Genomic DNA, 12,595 nt, shown 5'->3' on the forward strand with positions numbered 1-12,595 from the left:
CGGGCGTGACCAAACAGCACAAATTCGCTTCGGCCGCGTGGCAACGACGCACCACGCGTGCGGTGTGTCGCTCTGCTTTTGCTGCGAAAATTCGCCCCAGTACGTCATCAAATAGGAGGAGCTTCCAATCCGCTCGCCGGCTCCGGTTGTCAGTCAAGTTAACATGACGGACCTTGATCCTATGGAGCGAGTTGTTGTGGACCTCCGCTGCCCCTGCTGCGGGGCTGTTCCTCACTCTTCCCCCCAAAAACTCTGTCATAATTGTGTTTAGAAACTAGTCACCATTTGTTTTATTATACATTTGTGTAGTTAATAAATAAAAAAATCTTCACCGACGATTTGCTCACACGCACGTAAAAAAACTCCGCTCCCCCTGCTGCGGGGATGCTCCTTGCTCTTCCCCCAAACTCTGTCATAATTGTGAAATGAAGGACAAAAGGGACATAAGTCCTGCTCACAGGCTGGCTACTAGAGAAAGGACATGTTCACATCCAACTCAGTCAAATTCCAGACTTCTCCACGTCACTACATATCCAGTCCCTGATTGGTCGTGGCGCGACAAGACGAAAAAGTTCAGATTTTTCAACTTGGGGAGGAGGGCAACGCGATGTGACGCAACGCAATATCGCGCCACAAACGTGTCAATCGCTCATAATTGGAATGAATGAATAGATAGGTGGATAACTGGTGTTCATCCCCTCCAGTTGTTTGCATGGAAACTCAAAAACAATAAATACGCTCATATTCTACATCTCCAAATTAAAAGGGCATACATTGAAGATGTTTAAAGTAGACCTGCATTGAAATAAATGCAGTCAGATCTTTGGACCAAAAAATGACTTATATTTACACATAAGATCCTTCTGAATGTAGTAAAGTAAATCTGCAAGCCCAGATCTGTCATTCAACGGACAAATCTTCATTTAAAAATGAGAAATTTACAGCTAAAATTTAGCCCTCCGCAAAACTGTCATCACATCCGGGACGCTGCCGAGACGTCAGGGAGAAGACCCTATCCCAGCATGCATTGCGCGCGCCAACTGTAATTTGTGGATTTACGTCAGTTTGCATCTGCACCTTTTTATTGTCTTATACGGAAGGATCTACTTTTTTAAAACTTCATATTGTCTTGCGGTACGCTTGGTGAGTACACATTTCTTTTATTTTTGCTTGAAAATTATTTTGGGGGACTTTTTCATACGCCCGTTTGACTGAGTGGTGTCGCATTGAAAATCTACTGTCTTTAGCCTCCGGTGTTACCGTCGCGGGGTACGGAGGCGAGACCCACAAAGAATCCAAGTCATTAAAAAGATATAAACCTCTCTCAGCGGCCATGGAGCTCTGCAGCTCTGATTACCGAGACATGCGGCACTGCGGATTTTGCCGCAAGAAGTCTGTCCTTGCGTGCAACAGGTGTCACCGGGCGCTCCGCATCAAAACGGTGAGCGTAGTCTCTGGACTTTTGCCAAGTTGGCTGCACCTCCATTCAGTAGACAGAGCCATGTCTGCGGCTGCACAGCAGACACGGGGCTGTGAGTGGCCCGCGGAGGCATTTAATGAGCGCATGCACTCGGTAAGCGCATCGGAGGCAGTGAGAGAGAGGCGTCGGGAAGAACGTCGCCCGCTGTCGATGTCGCCGCTGATCTGAGTATGCAGAGCTGTATCTCGCATTCATTGCAGCTTACTTTTGGATGTTGAAACCAGGATGTGTATAACTGTAACATTCCTAACAGATAAAATCAATTTCAATGCGGGATCGGACTGAAGGAGGGAGCGCGTCGTCTTGTCCCCGACGTCATGGAAATGATCCGGATGTACGAACTGTTTTCGCGGAGCGCTAAATTTTAGCTGCAAATTTGTCATTTTTAAATGAAGATTTCTCTGCTGAATTACAAATTTGGGCTTACAGATTTACTTTACTGCATTCACAAGGGTCTTGTAAATACATATCAGCTATTTCTTTCTGAAATCTGACCACATTTATTTCATTGCAGGTCTACTTTAAACATTCGTGGACTTTGATGCATCATATCAGTCTAAGAAGCAGCTTTGTGTTGCTTATGTAGAATTCCATTGACCATTCTCTTACTCAACACTGCCACCTGCTGAATGGTTGTTCGATGCTGGATGAATGATGCAGGAGCAGGTGTGGTTGAACTTACATGTTGCCTGATTTCAGTAGACATTTGAGGTGGGATAGTTTTTCAAAATAGACATTGTAACTCCACCTCTTTGCTCGCACATGAAAAAAATTTGCTCATCTAGCATACCTACAAAACGCGTCCAAACGCAAATCACACATGGATACATTTTCAGCGTTTTATTCAAGCACTCCATTGATTCGGAGGACATACATCATCTAAACTCCCTCTCGAGCGTACACGCTAAGTAGTAGCTGTAGGATGCTGTCAGTTTAGGATTAGTAATTAAAGTGATCATAAATCCAGTCAGACGATCGTGTTCCTCCGATGTTAATCACCATGGCGACCACAGCTGCTGAGAGTACCATCTTCTAAAATAACGACTCCATTAATTACCAAGTGATGTTATTGCATGGCGGCGCTCTCCCTACGCCACGGTAATTGAATGTACCAATAATGGATGAATAGCAAAGTTGAAACGTGACAGCTGCTCTCTAAGCTGTTTGTTTCAGGTCTGCAAAAAGTCTGATCAATTGTCAGTCTGTTGTGGTAGAAACCAGCAGGCATGGAGATGGAGGAGTACAGTCAAAGTAATGATGGAGTGAAAAGAGAGCCACTTACGTTTGATTCTTTATGAACACAGCGGAAAGTGAAGCGACACAAAGATAAAAATGATGGGGTGCGGAAAGAACAACAGAAAACACGAGCAGAGATTTTAGACCAAGACACATCGTGCACACATAATACCAAGTGCCCACTTCAGATACTGGTGTAAACTGACACCAGATCAGTTTATTGTGTATAAAAACATCCCATTGTGGTTTATATAAATCAACCCCATCAGAAGTGATTTCAGGTTAAATTAATCTCCCTGTAACCTGTAAGAACTGATTCCAGACTGGTTTAATACTGACTCCAAATCAGTTACATTGTACCAAAAACATGTTTAAAACTGATCTGAGATCAGTTAATTGTGCCTTTAATGTGTGAAAACTGATTCCAAGTGAGTTTGATTTACCAAAAATCTTTAAACACTGATCCCAGATCAGTTTATTGTACATAAAAGATGTTGAAAGCTGATCCCAGATGAATTTATTGTACATGAAACATGTTAAAAACTGATCCCAGCTCAATTAATTGTATGTAAAACAAGTTGAAAACTGATCCGAGATCAAGTTATTGTACTTAAAACAAGTTGAAAACTGATCCCAGATCCATTTACTGTATCTAAAACATGTTCTTTAAAAGGTATCCCAGATTAATCAATTACGTGTCAGCCCCATTAGAGGTAATCACAAATTAAATAATTGATTGTGCATTTAAACTGTAAAAACTGATCCCAGATCAATTTGCCCTACCTTGAACATGTTAAAAACTCATCCGAGATCAATTTATTGTACCTAAACCATGTCCTTTAAAAGGTGTCCCACATTAATCAATTACATGTCAGTCCCATAAGAAGTAATCACAAATTAAATGATTGTGCATGTGAACTGTAAAACCTGATTATACACTCAACAAAAATATAAACGCAACACTTTTGGTTTTGCTCCCATTTTGTATGAGATGAACTCAAAGATCTAAAACTTTTTCCACATACACAATATCACCATTTCCTCAAATATTGTTCACAACCAGTCTAAATCTGTGATAGTGAGCAGTTCTCCTTTGCTGAGATAATCCATCCCACCTCACAGGTGTGCCATATCAAGATGCTGATTAGACACCATGATTAGTGCACAGGTGTGCCTTAGACTGTCCACAATAAAAGGCCACTCTGAAAGGTGCAGTTTTGTTTTATTGGGGGGATACCAGTCAGTATCTGGTGTGACCACCATTTGCCTCATGCAGTACAACACATCTCCTTCGCATAGAGTTGATCAGGTTGTCAATTGTGGCCTGTGGAATGTTGGCCCACTCCTCTTCAATGGCTGTGCGAAGTTGCTGGATATTGGCAGGAACTGGTACACGCTGTCGTATACGCCGGTCCAGAGCATCTCAAACATGCTCAATGGGTGACATGTCCGGTGAGTATGCCGGCCATGCAAGAACTGGGACATTTTCAGCTTCCAAGAATTGTGTACAGATCCTTGCAACATGGGGCCGTGCATTATCCTGCTGCAACATGAGGTGATGTTCTTGGATGTATGGCACAACAATGGGCCTCAGGATCTCGTCACGGTATCTCTGTGCATTCAAAATGCAATAAAATGCACCTGTGTTCTTCATCCATAACAGATGCCTGCCTATACCATAACCCCACCGCCACTATGGGCCACTCGATCCACAACATTGACATCAGAAAACCGCTCACCCACACGTCGCCACACACGCTGTCTGCCATCTGCCCTGGACAGTGTGAACCGGGATTCATCCGTGAAGAGAACACCTCTCCAACGTGCCAAACGCCAGCGAATGTGAGCATTTGCCCACTCAGGTCGATTACGACGACGAACTGGAGTCAGGTCGAGACCCCGATGAGGACGACGAGCATGCAGATGAGCTTCCCTGAGACGGTTTCTGACAGTTTGTGCAGAAATTCTTTGGTTATGCAAACCGATTGTTTCAGCAGCTGTCCAAGTCGCTGGTCTCAGACGATCTTGGAGGTGAACATGCTGGATGTGGAGGTCCTGGGCTGGTGTGGTTACACGTGGTCTGCGGTTGTGAGGCTGGTTGGATGTACTGCCAAATTCTCTAAAACGCCTTTGGAGACGGCTTATGGTAGAGAAATGAACATTCAATACACGAGCAACAGCTCTGGTTGACATTCCTGCTGTCAGCATGCCAATTGCACGCTCCCTCAAATCTTGCGACATCTGTGGCATTGTGCTGTGTGATAAAACTGCAACTTTCAGAGTGGCCTTTTATTGTGGGCAGTCTAAGGCACACCTGTGCACTAATCATGGTGTCTAATCAGCATCTTGATATGGCACACCTGTGAGGTGGGATGGATTATCTCAGCAAAGGAGAAGTGCTCAGTATCACAGATTTAGACTGGTTTGTGAACAATATTTGAGGGAAATGGTGATATTGGTATGTGGAAAAAGTTTTACATCTTTGAGTTCATCTCATACAAATGGAGCAAAACCAAAAGTGTGCGTTTATATTTTGTTGAGTATAGATCAGTAATTTTTATACCTCAGACCCAAAAAAATTGATTCTGACATCAGTTTATCTGACCTGGAACCTGTCAAAATGAATGTGAATAATAAAAGGTGGAAGAAGCGTGGACATCTCCATTTGATTTTATTGTTAGAGTGTTTTTTGACCCACACTGTCTGATGTGTTGATGTGTGTGTTGCTGGGTATGAACGTGCACATTTTCTACCACATCTGCCCTTCACCTAATGTAGCATAGTGGGTGTGTCTTCTGCTTTTTCATCTACTGCCTGTTTTCACATTCGTCCTCTTTTGTCTGTCAGTTTATGTCCATATTGAGTGCTAATATGATGCCGTGCTGTTTGTTGCATGACGCACGGATGATTATTAATCAGTGTGACATGGTGAAGAAAACACTTCAGACCTCAACGCTGTTGTGGTATCATTGTCTCTGGCGTCTCACTGCCAGCCCAACTGTAATCAGACTGAGGATTTATAAGTAGGTTTTGTTTACATGTGTGATTTGGCAATGCTGATATCTTTGCAGGAGAACAAAGGTCCAGCAGGTCTTTAGGGTCCTGGTGCTCTGTCTTCCTGTATGGTTGTGACACTTGGACGTTCACCAGTGACCTAAGACGATGACTAGATGTGTTGGTAACAGGGCCCAGTTTTCATAAAGCGTTTCTAATGTTTTAGTCTACTAAGCTCACTTAGTCGACTAAGGTTAGTCGGCCAATATTATCTGTCTTAAGTTAGTCAATGATTTTCATGGTCATAGCGGCCTCGTGAGTGCTATTGCCAAGAAAAGCCCCCAATGCGTGACAGTTTTGTTTATTTAGGTGTTGCAGATAGAATGAAATTGGTCCGCCTCCACTGTGCACGCATCATTTTGGCAATCAGTCGCTCGTCCTGAGTCTCTTCACCCAAAGCGATCAAATGGATTAATGGGATTATTAACCATCAGATGACAAGGTAAAACCTCTTAAATCATTCTAAAGTCAGTTTTATGCAGAAGAAACAAGGCCGTTTTTAAGCAGAAATGAGGAGATACTTGTGATGCGTCAGCTAGCAGCTCGTGTAGCCGTAACGCTCTGATTGCTTCCTCTGCTTTTTTATGATGAAATAATGTTGAATTTATGTGGAAATGATTGTTGTAGAAAAGTCTCAGATATCTGTCGCTGAGATTGATGATGACTGGAGTGCAGTTTGAAGCAGAAAACAAGGTGAACAGCTGCTGTGATGACGCATGTGCAGTGAAGGCAGGGCGGAGCGATTTTAGGGGGCACCGTTTGGTCGGCGACACCGGGTTGGTCCATCTGCTACAAACATGGCCGCGCGCCACAGTAGAGGAGAAGCGCTCCGACCTCGGCGTCCGTAAACATCTCCAATGGACTGTTCCTGTCCCAGGAAAACCCGCTCCCACTGCAGATCTCCCCTTTCATCCTTTGTCCCTCCTCCATCAGGTGGTGGAGGAGGTGGTAAGACACTGAAGTTTTGTAGGCTTAAATAAGATAGCCTCTTCTGTACCAGGGTAAAAACTTTAGTCGGATAACGCAAAACTTTAGCCTACTAAGTGCTTTGTGCAATGACTAACATCAAAAGATGAGTTGACTGAGTTTAGTCCACTAAACAAGATTAGACTGCTTTATGAAACCAGGCCCAGGTCTCTTCCGAGGATCCTTGGGTACCGCTTAGAACGAGCAGTTACAACGATGGAGAAATGTCAGTTCAGGCATTTTACCTTTGTGGTGTGTTTCTCAGGGTGTGATCCAACACACATATGCCTCAACTTAAGAAAGCCAAGGACATGCCCATGTTTCACCTGACAATGATGGTTACTTTTGAGGGATGGACTGGTTGTCTGCCTGGGTGGTTGCCATCCAGGACAGTGCCATTGACAGTGTGCTGTAGATGCATGCTCCCTGACCTGTGGAGAACTTAGATGTTTTGCGTGTTTGACGGCCATTGGGTTCTCTTAAAGTCAGCACTCAGTCGGCACGTTTCCAATGTGCCTTCAGTATGGAATTTGTTATCAGTCCATTTCCTAAATGATGCAGAGTGACTTTATTGATGCTTTCAAACTGAGAGCTTTTTTTCTGTTCTTCTTCCAGGGTTTTGCTGTATTATACAGATCAGTACAGATTAATCGTAATTTCAGTGTCCTGATAAAACCTGCTCTGTTCCAAGTCTGAAAAACATCATTCTCCATAAATCAGTCAAAGAGCGCCATCCGTAGCGCTCCCTGCTAACGGTTCCAGCAAAGTCGTTCAAAGCTCGGAGGCATTTTAATCGTCTGCCTCGATGACGTGTAGCAGCTCTTATTTGTCTGAGTCTGTCTTCACTCGCACGAGAACAATCAGGATTTAATGTTTAATCTAAGCAAAGGTGAACACTTGAATGTCATCACACCGGGCCAATAAAAGAGGCCGTGACAGCTGTAGTATGTCCGCTGTCATTAAAGTACGATAATATCAGCTAAAAGCAAAAAAAAAAAAAAAAAAAAAAATTAGACCGAAACGAGGTTGATGCTGACACCTTTCAGCTTCATTAACCTGTGATCGTCTGGATCAGCGCACATGTTCTCGGGGCTGGAGCTAATGACACGCCGGTTTGACAAAGGTATTAAGAGATGACTGTGGCACGATAGATCACATTTTACAGCCACTAGATGGCCTCTTCACCCACATTTATCCTGTCACGCTCCTAAATCCCAGGTGATGAAAATTCCACAGTCTCAGACTATCGGTCCTTCCTTCAGCCTCTCTTTCATCTTTTTTTATTTGTTTGCAGTTTGTTCTCTAAGCGGCACTGTATGTCACACCATGTTTGGGTCACAGCAGCGAGTATCCCTCCTGTCAAAGGGTAATGTAGTCGGGAGATGAAGGTCAGCATGATAATGTGATTATCTTGGACATCATTCCTCATGAGACACAGTCTTGTGTTACTGTGAAAGGAAAGCGTTCTGACAGTGGCGGCATTGATTAAATGAACACCAGCAAATCAGATGAAAGCTCCTCCCACAACCACGGTGACATGCAGGTCCACATAGGGAAGTTCACCGTAACTCCATGAAAAACAAATGAGTTGATTTCATGCCATGTAACTTAGTTATGAAAGTTGAGAGACTTTATTTAAGGCAACTGAGTTCAGAACAGAGTTTTCCCGTCTTGGCTCCTGTGAAGGATATTCCATTGTGCTGCTCAGCGCAGATCAGCACAAGTCACAGAGAGCTCTGTTAAACCTGTGTCGGTTAAAAAATTAGAAGCTCAGTTTGGTGGGAGTTCGGTGTCCACTTGTCACACTGAGCACGGGGACAGTTACCCCTTGATGTCAAGAGGGGATGGTGGAATGCACACAAAGTCTGCCCGTAATTACACAAAGATGTGATGAACCTAACCTGGGTTGACCTGAACCAATCCAAGTAGGCAGACCTGAAGTGTCTGCAAGGCCACCTAACTCTAGAACAATGTAACACCTTTTCTGACTTTTGCCAAGTGGTGAATCTGTTCGAGAGGAAACCATGCAAAACATACCCAGACGGGAATGGCTTGGGGAAACTAGTCAAGGTGCTCTGAGTTGTAGTTTGCCGCATTCCGGTGTGAAACCGAGCCAACCTCAGCCAACTATAAAAGAAACTTTAGGCGTCTCTGAATATCGTGATGTATAAATTATGGGTGGAACTCGAAATCTTGTATTGTGATAGTCGTATGGTGGAGCCTGTATCGAACTGTATTTTTTATTTTATTTTTTAAAATATCTATTATGATACCATTAAAACCCAACAATTCCCCTGATAAAATTATGACCTCTTGAACAAATGGTTTATAAAATATCATATTTTCTGGAGTTTAAGTCATAATTATTTATTTATTTATTTTATTTATTTATTTTACTAGCTTGCTGTGACTTGTACCCCAATGCAGTGTATATACCTGAAAATTACATATTCATTGTTGATGATAATAATGATAATAATAATAATTATTATTATAATGAATATTTTATATTGGACTTTCACAGGAATCAAAGCACAGAACAAACTAATAAGAGAAGAAATGTCAGTAGTAAAAAGTATACAACAACAATGGACAATTACTTCTACTTTTGATACCCTGTGTGCTCTTACCCTGTGGGCTGCTGGAGACTCATTTTTCCTGAGGGAGTCTTCCCAACGGATTAAAGTCTCTAATCAAACATGCTCCAGTCATGCTTATATTTGAAAGTGAGGTGCAGACATCTATCACCTGATGAAGTTTGGATCCGGTGTCTGCCCGAATGGTCTGCCCCTAAAAATCGGTCTTCCTTTTGCATCTGCGTATGCATCATTTTTGACCACAGCAGCTTGCCTGAGACAGAGTCTCTTCACCCAAAGCAGTCAAATGGATTAATGGGATTATTAACCATCAGATAATAAAGGTAAAACCTCTTAAATCATTCTAAAGTCAGTTTTAAGTAGAAACTCTACGAAATTCCGTCACGCTTTCAAATGACCGAAGCGCAGTGAATACATCAGATGGCAGCTCGTTTAGCTGCAGTGCTCTGATGGCTTCTTCTGTCTTTTATAATGAAATAATGCTGAATTTATGTGGAAATGATTGTTGTACAAAAGCTTCAGATATCTGTCGCTGAGATAGATGATGACTGGAGTGCAGTTTGAAGCAGAAACGAGGTGATAATCGGTGAACCGCATCATCGGGGGGACTGATTTTTAGGAGGACCGTTCGGTCAGTGACATGGATCTGATCTGGATGTGGATATTGTGGACATTTGAATGTAATGTTGAAAGCCCATTTGATGTACATTTTGCATTATATCTCAATCAAAAGTGCCTCATTCACTCTTATGTGTGACAGTGAGGTGCAAACTGGCACTATCAATGAATAGACTAAGTTTGATCCACATTGATCTATATTGTGGATTTAGTGGATATCTTATTTTAGCATTGAAAAGCCCTTTTGATCAATATTTTGTATTATATTTTAGCTTCTGAAAAGCCACTTCTAACAGGACTTTGACCCTGAAAATTTTTTCCACGGTAAAAAATTAGTGGAATTGGAAACTAGTGTTGACGGAGTTCTATGAGCGCAGTGCTCTACTTTTTTTCCCCATAAAATTCTTCTCTGTTCTAATTTAACATGAAGCTGAGTAACAGACAAAATATGGTCATTGCACTGTTGTAGACTTCTTTGTCTTACAACTTGATGTCATAAAAATAAAATTCTAATGAAACACTGGGTAGTTCCTAAACTATTTCATGCCGGTGTGATTCTGCTGTTTTTACTAAAACACAGGTTTTAAACTGTGACGTACCGGCTGCCTAGACTTTACATATGTGAGACAATGTGATCCAACAAACCGTTGAGGAGTCAGATGTAATAAGCGTAGAGGACAGAACACGACGTCATCCAAATGTAGCCCCAAGTGTAATGCAGCATCACATCATCACCTCAGAGACACAAACACATCAGTCGGATGAGATGAGTCATGAGACAGCTGAAGGTTCACAAATTGAAAAGAGAAACAAAACAATCACAAGGTCAGTTTTACTGAGGTCAGAATGAAAATATCTACTCATAAAGTTTGTAATAATGAGGTCTGTGTTAGCTTCACAGACTTCAATTAAAAACCTGACATTTATAAGATTTGGGGTTTTTTATGCAGAGGCCGCAGATACAGCTAAAGGTCGTCTTTAGTCCTCTCCTGCCTCTAATTTCTCAACCAGCTCCAGTTAGACGCTACATCACTTTTCTTGCAGGGGGCCAGCGGGCTCAAGTTTTCTTTGGGCTTCATTCAATCCTTCCTCTCCTATTAGAACAACATGTTGCTTGCGTGTACTCGAGCTTAGCAAATCAACAAGCAACTCGGAGGCAGCGTTCCAGGATTCACTTACATTTCTTGAGAATGTGTGAAGTTTTTATCACTGGATGCAATGTTGAGAAATGCTGGTTTCTCAAAATGCAAACGATGGAGAACTTTGTCTGGGTTAGGCTCCAAACTTCTCAAGTGCCACTCGTGTCAGTTTCTGTATGCCTTGTGGTGAGAACATGTCAGTACATTCCCAATCAGCCGCACTGTCCATGCATTCACTTGGAACTCACGTTACCACCAATGGCCAGCAATTTTCTAGAGTAAAAGTTGGAGTAAACTTGTTGTATCTTGAAATAACAAGAACACAAAATATGGTAAGTTCACTAAGGGCCCCTTCACACATAGTATGAATGTGGTTGAACTGCACATGAAGTGTGCATGAAGCAGGAATCATATGCAATTTAATTTAATTTAATTTAATTAGCTTATAATGCGCCAAATCACAGCAAAAGCCGTCTCAAGGTGCCTTACATAAAACAAGTCAACATAAAATTGAATAAATAATTAAAAATGAATAAAAAAAACAAATACATAAATAAAAACAGAAGTAAAAGAATAAAACAAATAAAAATAAAAACTATTCATAAGAAAGAGAATAAAAATAGGTTTTGAGTCTTGACTTAAAAATGTCCACGGACTCAGACTGCCTCACGGTCGCAGGAAGACTGTTCCACAGGGTGGGTGCTCGATACGAAAAGGCTCTTTGACCTGCTGACTTCTTCACACTGGGAACACAGGGAAGTCCCGCATCCTGCGACCGCAAAGCCCGGACCGGCACGTAGAGTTCCACCAGATCAGCCAGATAAGATGGCGCCAGTCCATAAACAACCTTATAAGTCAATAGCAAAACCTTAAAATCTGCTGTCACAGAGACAGGGAGCCAGTGCAAAGATGCCAAAATGGGTGTGATATGTTCAGACCTTCTGCTACAACCCCTGGCAAACATTATGGAATCACCGGCCTCGGAGGATGTTCATTCAGTTGTTTAATTTTGTAGAAAAAAAGCAGATCACAGACATGACACAAAACTAAAGTCATTTCAAATTCCAACTTTCTGGCTTTAAGAAACACTATAAGAAATCAGGAAAAAAATTGTGGCAGTCAGTAACGGTTACTTTTTTAGACCAAGCAGAGGGAAAAAAATATGGAATCACTCAATTCTGAGGAAAAAATTATGGAATCATGAAAAACAAAAGAACGCTCCAACACATCACTAGTATTTTGTTGCACCACCTCTGGCTGGTCTCTGAGGCATGGACTTAATGAGTGACAAACAGTACTCTTCATCAATCTGGCTCCAACTTTCTCTGATTGCTGTTGCCAGATCAGCTTTGCAGGTTGGAGCCTTATCATGGACCATTTTCTTCAACTTCCACCAAAGATTTTCAATTGGATTAAGATCCGGACTATTTGCAGGCCATGACATTGACCCTATGTGTCTTTTTGCAAGGAATGTTTTCACAGTTTTTGCTCTATGGCAAGATGCG

At 42.2% G+C, this 12,595-nt stretch overlaps 1 protein-coding gene across 11 annotated transcripts in view; it reads left to right on the top strand.

The window, feature by feature from the left end:
* vav2 (vav 2 guanine nucleotide exchange factor) overlaps window positions 1-12,595 on the top strand; it is a 544,057-nt gene that overhangs the window by 254,454 nt on the left and 277,008 nt on the right. The gene's annotated exons all lie outside the window — the stretch shown is intronic.

The sequence above is a fragment of the Thalassophryne amazonica genome, chromosome 17 (genome assembly GCF_902500255.1).
Source record: "Thalassophryne amazonica chromosome 17, fThaAma1.1, whole genome shotgun sequence".
NCBI lineage: Eukaryota > Metazoa > Chordata > Actinopteri > Batrachoidiformes > Batrachoididae > Thalassophryne > Thalassophryne amazonica.